The following is a 15,071-nucleotide window of genomic DNA, read 5'->3' on the forward strand; positions in this document are numbered from 1 at the left end:
AATCTGTGCATCCAAAATCTATGTCTCCCTTTGCCTTGGGGCTGGAGTGTAAGGAACATGGCTGTGCTTTGGTCAAAGATAGGCCGAGGTAGGATATTTACATCCTGCATGACTCAGTGAGTTTAGAGCACAGGTGTATAACTCCACTTGTTATCATAGCCATGTAACCATAACATGGGAAGGCCATCACTTGGCTCTACGCCACTATTGTCTATAAAACGTATAATTGCCCTGTTGACACTGTGCAGGTGCATGGGTGCTCAGAGAAAGAGAGAGTCAGAGCTGTCCCTCTTTGCAGACGGAGAGAGAGGAGCCAGGACAGAGCTCGGCTCACTTGTGCTCAGAGAGAGAGTCAAGCTGCTGACCCTGAAGGCAGGGGAGAGCAGGCCGCCCAGTTAGCTGTATGTGGGAGCTGCTGGTTCAAGCAGTGGAGACAGGGCAGACAGTGTGAGAAAGCTGTTGATGAGAGCTGAATAAAACCACATTCACCTGCCTATGGCCCCGCCCCAGTGTCCTTTCTGCTCATCCACCCACTCCCTTGGACTTCAGCATAGGCTGGACCCAGACCCTGGGGTCTGATAGACCCCCAGCCCTAGACAGTGTTCCAAGTCCTTGACTCCAATGCAAGAAAAATTCAGGGACAAGCCAGAATGAAGTGAAAGGCAAGAAGCTCTTACTGCAAAGCAAAGGACACACTGTAGCAGAGTGCGTACAAGAGAGTGAGTCATGTACAACAGAGTTTGGGTTTCTAATTTTATGGGCTCTTCTAACTGGGAGGTGGAATAATCATGAGGTCACCTAGGAAAAAGGTGGAGATTTCTTAGAATTGAGGTGCCACCCATTGTTATGCTAAATATGGGCATGCTCCAACCTGTCAGGATGCCAGTGAGTGTGTGATGTCGTATGGTAATAAACATATAATTAGATCTGGGGGTAGGGCATGGGTGAAATCCAGCAAGTGTTGACCCTGCTGGTTTCAAGCAGCTTAGCCCCCATCCTGTTTGTTAGGGTCTTATCAGCCAAGACTCGTCCATGTCCTTATCCTTGTAGCTAATTTGAACAGCCCCTTTCTTGCTGTTATGTGAAATTACTACTTGATATTTTCTTGCTCCCCCTGTGACCATCCAGCATTGCTATTCCACCACCCAAGGTTTTGGCTCTTTTCTCTCCTCATTTGGGGTTTTCCGTTATCCTGTAGTTTCTTTGCCTAGTTCTTGTTTTAGCAGTTGTTCAGGTTTTTCCATCCTCCTGCAACCACCCAGTGCTATTCCTGTCTCACCTGGAGGCAGTAAATAGGGAGAGTCCGAGTACTCTTGTAACCAAGCAACTTGGCTTCAAACCACATTTTAAAACTTTGTTTTCTTTCCTCCTTTCTCCCCAATCTCAAGATATTACTTTGAGACAAGCTGCGTACGTGTTACCTTCCATCTTGAAATACAGCCTCAGAATGTGCTGTGAACCTCCACTCCCTTTCTTCTCCCATTCTGTGCTCCCATGCCTTATGCACATTTATTTACCTAGCTGTAGGTTAAGCACACACCATGCTCACTTATCTGGTCATATATTTCCTTCAAAGCTTAAGGAAATATATTACCTTTCGGGTCGGATCCTGATATGGACCAGGCACTTCCGGAATTCTCTCTCCAACAAAAGATTACTTCAAGGCCAGAATTCACTCCTGGCTGAAGATTGACTACAAGACTAACTGCAATTAAGTTATAACCTGCCAGTTATAAATAGAATCCACGATGGTACCAGCCCCTTCACCAGATGGAACAATAATTCAAGATAAGCCGTCAGAGCAAGTCATGTCATGGGGCACCTCCTAGTGAAACCGCCACTGCAAAATTGTAACAGACAGTGAAAGAGATCTGGCCTAACTAACTCTATCTTGCTTCTAACCTCCAAGCTGTTCTTGTTTATTCCTGGGCATAGGCTGAACTAACTGGGAGGAACTTAGTTTATAGTTTAACACAGAGACAATAACAGCCTTTTCACAAAACAAACCTCCTTCTTGCCTGGGGACTAAACTGACTTTGTAGGACTAACAAATTAGCCACAAGATTAGAAATATGGTTTAGAGTCATGCAGCTGGAGACTACAAGATTCTAACCCTCCCTAAACTGCTCCTAAGATCAGTGCTTGAGATATTTTACAGACCCTGCAGTTGATGGATCAGCTGGCACCACCCAGATGGATAAACTGGCTCACGTGATCTTGTGGCCCCCACCCAGGAACTGACTCAGTGCAAGAGGACAACTTCAATTACCTATGATTTCATCTCGGACCCAACCAATCAGCACTCTTGACTCACTGGCCTCCCCTACCCACCAAATTATCCTTAAAAACTCTGCTCAAATCAGTCAGGGAGACTGATTTGAGTAACAATAAAACAACGGTCTTCCGCACAGCTGGCTCCAAATGAATTACTCTTTTTGTATTGCAGTTCCCCTGTCTTGATAAATCGGCTCTGTCTAGGCAGTGGGCATGGTGAACCCACTGAGTAGTTACACTAGCCCCCTGTGTCTTCTGCATTCCAAACCCTTTCTTTAAAATCCCCTGCGATCCCTCCAAAAATCAAAGAGTAGAATTTTTTTCCTGTTGTTCCCCTTGCTGGCACAGATAATAAAGTCTTGCTTCTTCTTTATCATATTTCGTTATTTTGGCTTGTTTCTGCAAGTGGCAAGCAGCCAGACCCTTTTGCTGGTTATGCTCTAACAGACATTTTCTCCACAAACTCCATCAGGCTCATAATAAAGATTGGGACAGTTCAGAGACAGGAAGACAAGCTGCTGTAGAAGGAAGAAACTCCACATGGTCCCTTCTCAACTCTCATACAGAATAAATGAGCCTTAAATTGTGGGAGAGGGCCAAACACTGTCACCCTTAAAGCATTGGTGAATGCAACTCTCCTCACCTCATAAACATTGCAAATATAAAAAATATAATAAGGGAATGCTATGAATGCCTGTATGTCCATTGTATTGGTTTCCTACTAACAAATTATCACTGGGTAGTTTAAAACAGGATAAATATATTCTCTCACAGATCTGGAGACAAAAAGTCTAAAGTCAAGGTTTCAGCAGGGCCAGGCTCCCTCCTAGCTATAGGGAAGAATCCTTCCTCGCCTCTTCAAGGTACTAACAGTTGCTAGCAATTCTTGGCATTCCTTGGCTTGTAGTGGTGCACTGCTATCGATCTCTGCCTCCATGTTTACACAACATTCTCCATCCGTTTGTGTCTTTGTCTCTGTTTTCTCTTCTTATATGGGCACCAGTTTTGTTTTTTTTTATTAGGGCTCACCTTAATCCAATACAAACTCATTTTAACTTAACTAATTACATCTGCAAATACTCTGTTTTCAAGTAAGTTCATTTGAAGGTTCTAAGTGAACATAAAATTTTAGGAAATACTATGCAACTCAGTACAACCATAAATTTGGCAGCTTAAATGAAACGGACCAATCACTTTAAAGAAACAAATGACCAAAGGTCAATCAAGAAAAAATAAAAAGCGTTAGTACTCATATTTATAAAGAAATTGAGTTTGTGTTTTTAAAACTTCCAAACCAAAAAATAAAACTCTGAGCCAGATGGTTTCACTGGCACATTCCATCAAACATTTAAGAAAGAGATAATACCTATTCTACACAATCTTTCCCAGAAAATAAAAGAAAGACTTCCAAACTTGTTTTATGAAGTCAGGATTACCCTAATACAAAGTGAGACAAGGGCGTAAAGGAAAGTACAGACCAATATTCTTATGAACACAGATGTAAAAATTTTCAAGAAAATATTAGCAGTGGCTCAGGCCTGTAATCCCAGCACTTTGGGAGGACGAGGTGGGCGGATCACGAGGTCAAGAGATTGAGACCATCCTGGCCAACATGGTGAAACCCCGTCTCTACTAAAAATACAAAAATTAGCTGGGTGTGGTGGCATACACACCCAGTAGCTGTAGTCCCAGCTACTCAGGAGGCTGAGACAAGAGAATTGCTTGAACCTGGGAGGCGGAGGTTGCAGTGAGCTGAGATCGCTCCATTGCACTCCAGCCTGAGTGACAGAGCGAGACTCCGTCTCAAGAAAAGAAAAAAGAGTAAAGAAAAGAAAAGAAAATATTAGCAAATTGAATTCAGCAATATATAAAAAGATATGTCACAACCAAGTTTGATTTACCCCAAGAATGTAAAGTGGTTTCAACATTCAAAAGTCAGTGCAATTTGCCATATGAACAAATGCAAAGAAAAAACTCTATGACTGTCTCAATAGATGCAGAAAAAGCACTTTTTTTTTTTTCTGAGATAGAGTTTTGCTCTTGTTGCCCAGGCCAGAGTGCAGTGGCATGACCTCAGCTCACTGCAACCTCTGCATCCTGGGTTCAAGTGATTCTCCTGCCTCAGCCTCCTGAGACTGAAAAAGGACGTTAGCTAAAGACTAAGGAAATGTGAATAAAATACAGACTTTAGTTTATAATAATTACTTGTATTGGTTTGTTAATTATGCTAACTGTACCATAATGATGTAGGATGTTAATAATAGGAGAAACTGGATGTGGGCAATACGGGAACTCTTGGTACCACTTTTACAATTTTTCTATAAATTTAAAACTATTTAACATTTAAAAGATTATTAAAAGGTTTTTGAGTTTATTAAAGTGTCCTATAATAATTACTTTTTTCTTTTGAGACAGTCTTGCTGTGTTGCCCAGGCTGGAGTGGAGTGGCCTGATCTTGACTCACTGCAACCTCTGCCTCCTGGGGTGAGTTCAAGTAATTCTCATGCCTCAGCCTCCTGAGTAGCTGGGATTACAGACATGCACCACCACACCCAGCTAATTTTTTGTATTTTTAGTAGAGATGGGTTTTTGCCATGTTGGCCAGGCTGATATTGAACTCCTGGCCTCAAGTGATCTGCCTGCCTTGCCCTCCCAAAGTGCTGGGATCACAGAAGTGAACCACCGCACCCAGCTGAAATGTCCTACAATGATTTTTTATTTAATTTTCCATTTATAGTTTAAAATTAGCTTGTCGAGCTTATTTTAAAATCCTATGGTGATGTTTTATTGGGATGGAAATAAATTTAGAAATTCATTTGAAAGAAATTAAACTCTGAAACTTTTCTTCCAAGAATATATTTCTGTAGTACTCAGGCCTTTGCTAAAGTTGATATTTTTCTGTATTACTTTTACTTTTCTTAATAGAACTTCCTTTTTCAGTTTCTAATCGTTATTTCTGTTGTATTTTTTTCTTTCTATTTTAGTCCTGAGGTCTCTCTCAAGAGAGTGGCTATAAACTCTAGCTCTGCCCTGACAGAGATCCAGGGAGTTTGGTCATAGATGTTTACAATGTGCCTTTCATGGGATACTTCTTTATTCTGGTGGACAGCCTAATGCCTATGTATTTGACCCATGACCACGTGTCCCTCTTACAGGACACTTGTTTATACTGGCAGAGACTCTATGGCTCTTATCTAACCTGTGTCCAGTTTATTTCAACCAAGAGACCCTCTCTCTAGGAGAGCTCTGGCTGAGTAAGAAGTTAAGTTCAGGTGTGTTGGTCAGGTAAGACACAGCAAAGGCAACTCAACAAAACATATAAAACAAAAGAAGCATTTTATTACTTACAGATCCCAGAGAGGAAAGGGCAGCATGCCTCACAGGACCAACAGAAAGCGGGCCATCCAGTAGGTGAGAAGCAAGAGAGAGTGAGAAATCTGTGGGCTGAAGACTTCAATGGGGTCCAGAGTATTACCCTAACAGATTTCTTGTGGGGAGTTCTAATTGGTGGGTTTGGAGCAAGCACACATGAGCTCCATCAAGAGGTAAATGAGAATTGGTCAATGCAGAAAGTCTGAGTAGTCCATGTGGGGCGTGGGTGGTGATCAGTGGGTCAAGTCAAGTTGGTTGAATCTTGCTATCCAATACAGAGGTGGTCACCAGGATGTGATTATATATGACAGATTTCTGGATCAGCCACATTGAAGAACTAGGAGGAGATGGAGAACTGAAAAATGTGCAAGATTGATTAAGCCCTGCTTTTGGTATGAGAAAGTTAAACCTATATTTAGAATGGATGTCAAGACAACATAAAATTATAAGAATTCACCATATCTGGTATACAGCAACAAAAATGTTTGTTACTTATTTTGTGTGTTGATTTTACTTTAGCAAATGCTCATTAGTTCTAATAGTTTGCTTGATAAACTTTTAGGATTCTTTAGATACATCATCATAACATTTTTAAGTCATGTTTTTATTATCTCAAGTATTTCTTACTGATTTCTTCTTCGCTTATCTTTTTTCATACCTGCGAAGCACACATGAGACTGAAGTATTAGCCAGCTTATTGAAACGTTATTGAAAAACAAGAGACACACCTGAGGATTAAAGCATGATCCACAGATAAAGGGGCAGAAATGTAGACAAAGTTTGGGTTCTGTGGTAACATTGGTTTTTTTGTTTGTTTGTTTTTGTAAGACAGAGTCTCACTCTGTTGCTCAGGCTGGAGTGCAGTGGCACGATCTCAGCTCACTGCAACCCCTGCCTCCCAAGTTCAAGTGATTCTCCTGCTTCAGCCTCCCAGGTAGCTGGGATTACAGGCACATGCCACCGTGCTGGGCTAATTTTTGTATTTTTTGTAGAGATGGGGTTTCACCATGTTGGTCAGGCTGGTCTCGAACTCCTGACCTCAAGTGATCCACCCACCTTGGCCTCCCAAAGTTCTGAGATCACAGGGGTGAGCCACCATGCCTGGCCAGAGATAACATTGTTGACCCCTCAACCTGGACTACTTCTTTGCACATGAGACAAACATCTAATTGTTTAAGTCACTCTACATGGGTTTTCTTGTACCTTGCCTCTGAGTATGTTCCTACCTCAAAGACCTTATACTCATAGTACTAATCATTAGTGAATGTTAAATTTAATAGAATGCTTTTTGGTATCTACTTGTTCACTTTATATCCTTTTAAATCTTTTTAAATTATATGCCAAGTGTGTATGTACTTATGTACAGAGAGGAGGTAAAAGATAGATGTCAAATCTGTCTATATTTATGTGAAGTATTTTTTTGGTGAGAAATATCTGTCCTATGATTTTTTTTCTCACTTTAAGCTGTGAACATGGTCCTCAAACTTTCAATCTTGCTCCTTCCAGGCCCACGATAAACCAGCCAAACCCATTTACCACTGCCCAGGATCATATGTATATACTTACTATATACCTAAAGGGGTTGACTAGAAGGGCTGACTGAAAGTCTGCCTTCTGAGAGTATTTCTTCTCACTGTCTTTCTGGGATGCCCCTGAGTGGGGATATATATCAGCACCATTCCATTTTTGGCTCTCACCAACATAGCAAGCTTACTCATCTGTTAACCATGCCAGTGTTTTTCTTCCTATTTCAGGTGGTCCTAGCGAATCTCCCGTAAGTTTATTGGTGTAAGCTGACAGAGAGGCATTGGTGAATGAAAAGTAAATGACATAGGAATCTGGACCACCTATTTGCCCCAGACCACTGGACTCTTAAAAATGTTATTGATGTGGCATGCTGCCCCGGGAAGACCGTGGCGCTGTGGTGTGGCATGGGAGCCAGGTTCTTTAGTGGAAGAATGTGAAGTGAGGATGAATGATCCATGGAGGCAGTAAAAGGTGCCGCGAGGGAGACATGATTCCCAAAGCACCGAGCTGGTGGCCCAGCAACAGGTAATACGAGAAATGAAGCCAACAGGTGCAGACCCAAGGATCTTATCTCTAGCTGCTGAAGTTGCAAAAAGCCCTGAGTGGAATGTCCCTGTTATACTGTTGAAGTTAAAAGCCATTGCTGTGCAGGCTTGGAGCCAGGAGAAGATGCAGAGGAACTTTCCAATGAATTACTTCCATCAGCTGCAGAAAATTTTCTAGTTTTGGGGAGACAATGGCAAACGTGTTTTATCAATGCAGCTAAGGCTGAAGAAAAAGATGAGTTACTAAAAATTGTGACTGATTGGCTCTTCTGGCTTTTGGGAGGCCATGTTGAACTTATTCAGAATGTACTACAAAGTGATCATTTCTTACACTTACTGCAATGTCCAAATAGGATCAGCACTCATGATGATGCTACAGAATATACTATAGAGCAACAGTGGTGATTTACTCAGAACAGGAGGAAAAGCCCTGCATTCAATTTTAGATGAAGTTATTTTCAAGCTTTTTTCAACTCCTAGTCCAGTCATAAGAAGTACTGCTGCAAAACTCCTACTGTTGATGGCTGAATCCTATCAGGAAATTTTGATTTTACTGAGACAAAGTGCCTGCTACAAAGGACTCAGAAGTCTACTAAGTAAACAGGAAACTGGGACAGAATTCAGTCAAGAACTTAGACAGCTCATTGGCCTTTTAAGCCCAACGGTCTATCAGGAAGTAGAAAACCAGAAACTACATCAAGCAGCATGCTTGATTCAAGCCTATTGGAAGGGTTTTCAGACAAGAAAGAGATTAAAGAAGCTTCCATCTGCTGTGATTGCTTTGCAGAGGAGTTTCAGATCTAAACGAACAAAGATGTTGCTGGAGATAAATAGGAAGAAGGAAGAAGAGGACCTCAGATTGCGATTGCAACTTCAAAGACAGAGAGCCATGAGACTTTCCCAAGAATTGTGGCTGAGTATGCTCAAAGTAGTTCATCCAGGTCAAGTGGAGAAACACAATAGGGAAATGGAAGAGAAATCAGCACTGATTATCCAGAAACATTGGAGAGGGTACAGGGAAAGGAAAAATTTTTGCCAACAGAGGCAGTCTCTCACAGAATATAAAGCAGCTGTCATACTTCAAAGAGCAGTGTTTAAATTCCTAGCAAAGTGCCGTAAGAAACAGAAACTATTTGTTCCTTGGTGAGGACTCCAATGACTCACTGATGCATGCTGAGCTGAACTGAAGCAACAAGCAGATGACTATGTCAGAAGACATTCGGGCTCTCCAATGTCAGATGTGGTCAGTAGGGAGCCTCATGCCCGAGCTTAAGAACGACTGCAACACTACTTTATGGGCAGGGCCCTGGAAGAGTGAGCCCAGCAACACAGAGAAGCTCTGATGGTACAGATCAGCACTAACGTTGAACAGCTAATGAAGGCACCAAGTCTGAAGGAAGCAGAAGGGAAAGAACCTGAGCTCTTCCTAAGATCCAGGCCTGTGGCAGCCAAGCAGGCCAAGCAGGCCAAGCAGGCCCATCTCACCACCCTGAAGCATATACAACCCACGCCGGTTGAAGAAGCTTGGGGAAGAATCTGGAGATGAGATTGATGTTCCAAAGGATGAGCTTAGGGTGGAATTAGAAACTTTATTCATTGGTGTAACCAAACCACCTTAGTGAGTTACCCTAAGAATTGACACAAATCTCATATTTTAGGAGATTATATTGGTTCTGCCTCTGGCATGCTGGTAGACTAGGGCCATCCCAACTTATTATTTTCCAGAGGTTCTCCTCCAGACAAGATTTGCAGTAAGCAAAGAGTTATACTCTACCTGTCTCTAAATTTTCTTTTTCTTTTCTCTGTATCCTTGTCATTGGCCACACACACAGATTTGTGTGGCTTTTATTGTAGAACTAAACTTAGCATAGTGTTCTGTTGTTTACATGAAGTGTGAGTTTTCTTTTGTTTCTGCTGTTTTCCAACTAAAGATTTTTTTCTAAATAAATATTTTCAACAATTGATTTGAAAAAATTTGTCAGGATTATTTCAGTTTTTCACATCTATTATCTGAAATTCCTATTTCCTATTAATGTAGGAGGTGGATGCAGACTTTATTAATATGAGGAAAAGAAATGCTCAGTTGAAGGACATTTCCCTGTTTTCTATAAAACAATGGTTAAATTCATTTTCTATTTTGTTATTTCTAAAAGGAACTACATATAAAAATGCATTCTTTCTATTAAACTATGAGGACTATATAAAAAAAGTTATTGATGTGATAGAACTCTGTATCTTGTGGAATTTATCTCCCACATGTTACAGTACATATGTTCTAAAGGGCATCTAGAATAGTTGCCACTTCCTGTGCATGAGGCCAATTAATATAATGTCATCAGTATAGTGACAGGATGTGTTCTTCAGGATTTCCAGATGATCAAATTCTCGTCAAACTCTACTATTGCTTAAGACCAAAAAGTTAACATAGCCCTAAAACAAATTGTAAATGTATACTGTTGTTTATACCAAGTGAAGCCAAACTGCTTCTGATTGTTCTTTTTGATGGGGGTTTAAGAAGTATTCTTTTCAATAAGATCAATAAGTGCATAGTAAGTACAGGAGTTTGTGTGGATCTGTTTTATTAAAAATAGTATCACACATCAGTGGCAATGATGCTACTATTTGGCGAAGTTTGCAGTAATCCATTATCTCCCATCACAATCCATCTAATTTTTGTAGGAGACAGATTGTTGAATGAAATGGGAATACGATGAGAATAACTATCCCTCTACCTAAAAATCTTTAAGGGTAACAGTCATCTGCCATTTCACCTGTGATGTTGTATTGATTCTGATGTACTATCTTGGCTAGACATTAGGGGCAGTTTAATCGGCTTCCTTTTAGCCTTTTATACCACAATGTCCCCCAGTCAACAGGTCAAGAACCAATGTGAAAGTTTTACCAGCTACTAAGTAAATTCATCCCAGTATACTCACCGGGGCTGGGAAAATGATCACTGGGTGCATCCGTGGACACACTGAACTCTATGATAAGCATAATGGTTTCCAAAGATGTGCCCCCAAAGATGTCACTAGAACCTGTGAATATGGTTTCTTTTATGACAAAGGGGACTTTGCAGATGTGACTAGGGATATAGAGTCTGAGATGAGGAAAATGTCTTAATTGTCCAAATGGGCTTATCTAAGATAATCACATGAGTTCTTGAAAGTCAAGAATCTTTCCCAGTTGTGGTCAGAGAGAGACGCAATGACAGAAGAAAAGTCAGAAAGATGTATCTCGAGAAAGAAGGAGCCAGATGTTGTTAGCTTTGAAGATGGAGAGGGGGCAATAAGCCAAAGAATGCAGACAGCCTCCAGAAGATGGAAAAGGCAAGGAAACAAATCCTTCACTAGAGTATCCAGAAGGGAATGCAGCCTCCAACACCTAGATTTCAGCTCAGTGAAATCCATGTTAGAATTTTGGCCTACAGATCTCTAATAAATTTGTAGAGTTTTAGTTCACTAAGTTTGAGATAATTTGTTATAGCTGCAATATAAATCTAATATAGTCCCCCTTTGGGGATGGACTTACCCCAGAACTTCATTTATCAATTGTCCTAGTGGCTTCACTCTAATAGGGGGTCCACGATGTCATTTTGTGTCTCCTGGCATCAATGCTATCTTGACCCCCATATCCAAAAATCCTGAAAAATATGAGAATTCCTCTTTCCCCAATATGTAGTTATTCTGGTAAATTACTACAGTGCCAAGTACGGAAGAACTGGGAAAACTGCTACCAAAGACCAAACAAAGTCTCGATTCATATGAATGCTGTGGTATTGTAGGTCCTTCTTCAGTGGGAACTGGTCTTTCTTTCATTCCATGGTCTCTTATTCTAGATCCTCGCTCATATCTGGAAACTGGGAAAAGGATTTTGATTTAACTACATGGAGTCCAATTGCTACAGATCCCTATGGGTTATAGACCTTTGGAGAAATGGCTGATCCAGAGGTGGGAAAAGGGAAGTATAAGTTTGCCCTGAAATATCTTGTACTAAAAAGTAAGGAAGTGTTCAAAGAATGACTGGGACATGTGAAAAGGACAAAGAGCCATGGTTATGTAAAATGTTGACATTAGAAAAGCTGGGTAAAGAGTATATGAGAGGTCTCTGTTCTATATTGCATCTCTTCTGTGAATATAAAATTTTTCCAAATGAAATGTTTCTTTAAAGTGGACATAAAAGCCAGGTTAAAGGAATTCCCACTGTACAAATTTGGGAAAGTTGAGCATCAAAATAAATCATGATATTAATATACTATAACCCGTATATATTCAGAAAGAAGGAAGGAAGGAAGGAAGGAAGGAAGACTGATTTTTCCTTGGAGTAGAATGCCAATTAATAACTATAGAAAGAACGATAGAATTAGAAAATCATAATTAATTCAGCCAAGAAACATCAATGGGCTGCCACACTAAAACAAGTGTGGCAAGTTTAATGAGGAATGGGATACTTACATCTCACAGTCCTATAAAATACTTATTAATTACAATGAGAAAGAAGAATACTTTTCAGTGGAAAAACCTTAACCAAGTGATCAAAGTTCACATCATTTGTAATGGGCCAAACTGACATGTGTCTTCCCCATACAATGCAAAGAGGACACAGGCTTATTTCTGTGACATTTCTGCCAAAGATGTGTAACCTCTATCTAATCATAAGGAAATATTGAATAATTTCAAATTGAGAAATTCGGATCATTTTATAAAATAACTACCATGTACTCTTCAAAATATCAAAGTCATGGAAGTCAAGCAAAGGGTGAGGAACTTTTCCACATTGAAGAAAACTAAAACACATGACATCTTAGATTGGATCCTTTTGCTAAAAGAAACATTACTGGAAGACTATACTTTCAGGGATCATTTCTACATTTCAGGGTAATTTCTTTGAACATGTGGAGCACCGGAAACCACCAGGAGGAGGCACAGCATTTTCTCTGGAGCGTGAAGCCAGTTCTTGGTGTTGCTGCATAGCAACTGCCATTTGCCTTTGATGATCATTCTTCTTTTCCTTTAGGAGAATAAGAGGGGGAGAACCCAGTCTGAGGGATTCCTGTTTAAAACAAACAAACAAACAAACAACAACAACAACAACGAAAATTACTGGGACAATTGTTAAAACTTGAATGGAGGCCGGGCACAGTGGCTTACGCCTATAATCCCAACACTTTGGGAGGCAGAGGCGGAAGAATCACTTAAGCCCAGGAGTTCAAGACTAACCTGGGCAACATAGTGAAACCTCGTCTCAATAAAAAACAAAAATAAGTAAAATTAAACTAAGATTAATAAAAATTTTTAAAAACCTTGAATGGACTGTGTAATCTAGATGATAGTAATATGTAAATGTAAGTTTCATTATTTTAACGGTTGTATGGTTAAGTAGGATAATCTTTTTGTTTGTAGGAAATACACTAAGGTATTTGGGTGTGATAGAGCAAACTGCTCCTAAATGATTCAGGGAAAATAAAATTATCTGTACTACTCTTACAACTCTTCTGTAAGTTTGAAATCATCATAGAATTTAAAAAACAAAAAACCTTCTGGTACCTAAACCAAAATGAAATCTTTTGGAATGGTTTCAGGACTGGCTAAATCTCCTCAGCCTCAAAGATGAGCTAATGGAGATAAGCATCTTACCTGAAATGAAACAAGTCTGCCCCCATCCCTGCAGGTGTACTCAAAGTCTAAGGGAAATGCAGATGTTAGAAGTTTTCTTAGACATGTCCCACTGGTCTTCCTTTCTGGACAGAAAAGCAAATTTGTCTAATTGCTTCAATGGAGCATATATTCCCGAAAGCTTCAGTGAAGAGAATAAAACATTTTTAGTTCTCCAATCTGAGATGTTGTGTGAAATGTTAAAGTATAAATTGTCCTTATTACTTCAGAATAGTTCTTTAGGAGTCTGAGATCAGATTCTCAGACTCCTACTGTGGGGTATGCCGAAGACTATCAAGAACTTCAGGATGACTTCACAAATGGAAAATGTACCAATTTAACAGTAATCCTGCCACTGTGTTTCAGCTTAACACAAGTTGAGGGTCACAGTGTCCTGAAGTCAGGATTGTGGTAGTGAATTACACATTTGTTTGGTGAATGGTCTCTCTCTTTCAGGCTGGCCTCCCTGTAGGAATTATTTATGCAAGTTCAGAAGCAAGTTACAAGGTGAAGTCACAAAAGGGCAAATATTCTCAAGAACAGAGACCACTGACCAGCTCCTAATACTAAAACTAATCTTCAGAAGTAAGAAAAGAAGACTAAGAGATGAAGAAATAGAACGGAAGTAAGTCCTGACACTATTTCCTCATGGATACTTTAAGAAAAGGCAAGTACAATTTTAATTATTTAACTTTATCTGTATTTTCTAACAATAAATTGTTTTTATTATCTATTAACCATAAAAATATGATTGACAGTTATACTTAATATAAGGGCTATATTTTCTTTGAAGTATTCCTTTGAAGATACTTCCTTTGAAATATCTAGGAAAAAAGAGGGGAATGAAGACAATTACATAAGAAAGGAAATACTAGACTGAAACATAACTTTAAATATAGTTGATAATAGAAACAAGCCAGATAATAATAGAAGTAGAATTCATGTAGACAAATAAAGTACTAAAAACTCATTCTTATAAAATTGCAGACTGTCAAAGTTCAGAGTCCTGGATTCCCACACAGAACTTCTATCCAAACTTCAACAATCCTATATATTATATTCATCAGTTGTGAATTATTATGTCAGAAACATAAAGCTATACTAAAATTCTTCAGCTTTCATTTTTGGGCTCATGCTTAGTTATTGTTAAAAACTTATTTGTAGAACATTCATGTTTTTGATATAAATTGTATGAATACAATTTATTTCAAAATATTTCCTTTGGCTGAAAACGCCATAGCCTTAAGAAAACTTTATTAAAAAGACAAAATCTTTCAGACATTTGCAAAAATGCATCAGTAATAACCCTAATTCATCACACTGGATAAAATTTCTATCTGGTTAAGATTTCATTACTTCAAGCTAAAGCGGAAGGAGGTTTTTATATTGATATTGGAAAAGTCCTTGATTGTATTGGACGTCATTATTCTTATCTCTAAACATGAACTGATGTCACCATTTCTTTATATCAGTCTCAGTTTTGATAACAAATTGACTCTCTTAAACTTCTTAAGCAGATTGATAATTCATGTACTTCCTTGTATCCAGTGACTCTAATCTTAAACAAATGGAACATAAAATACTGAACCAATTAGCAAAATGAACTGTTTCTTAAACGTTTATAACAATCTATGGATCTTATTGTGCCTAAATAGATTAATCATTTTAATTTTTTAAAAAATTTAAAATTTCTCTAAAG

The 15,071-nt window shown here is 39.3% G+C and overlaps 1 non-coding gene and 1 pseudogene across 1 annotated transcript; both read left to right on the plus strand.

The window, feature by feature from the left end:
- Nucleotides 1-7,710: 7,710 nt before the first annotated feature.
- On the plus strand, nt 7,711-9,613 carry LOC101058201 (IQ calmodulin-binding motif-containing protein 1-like; annotated as a pseudogene).
- Nucleotides 9,614-12,558: 2,945 nt separating this feature from the next.
- On the plus strand, nt 12,559-12,768 carry LOC112209542 (small nucleolar RNA U3). Its single transcript, XR_002944387.2, has one exon. It is a non-coding gene; the product is annotated as a small nucleolar RNA U3 (small nucleolar RNA).
- The last annotated feature ends 2,303 nt before the right edge of the window (nt 12,769-15,071 follow it).

This window comes from Pan troglodytes, chromosome 5 (assembly GCF_028858775.2).
Source record: "Pan troglodytes isolate AG18354 chromosome 5, NHGRI_mPanTro3-v2.0_pri, whole genome shotgun sequence".
NCBI lineage: Eukaryota > Metazoa > Chordata > Mammalia > Primates > Hominidae > Pan > Pan troglodytes.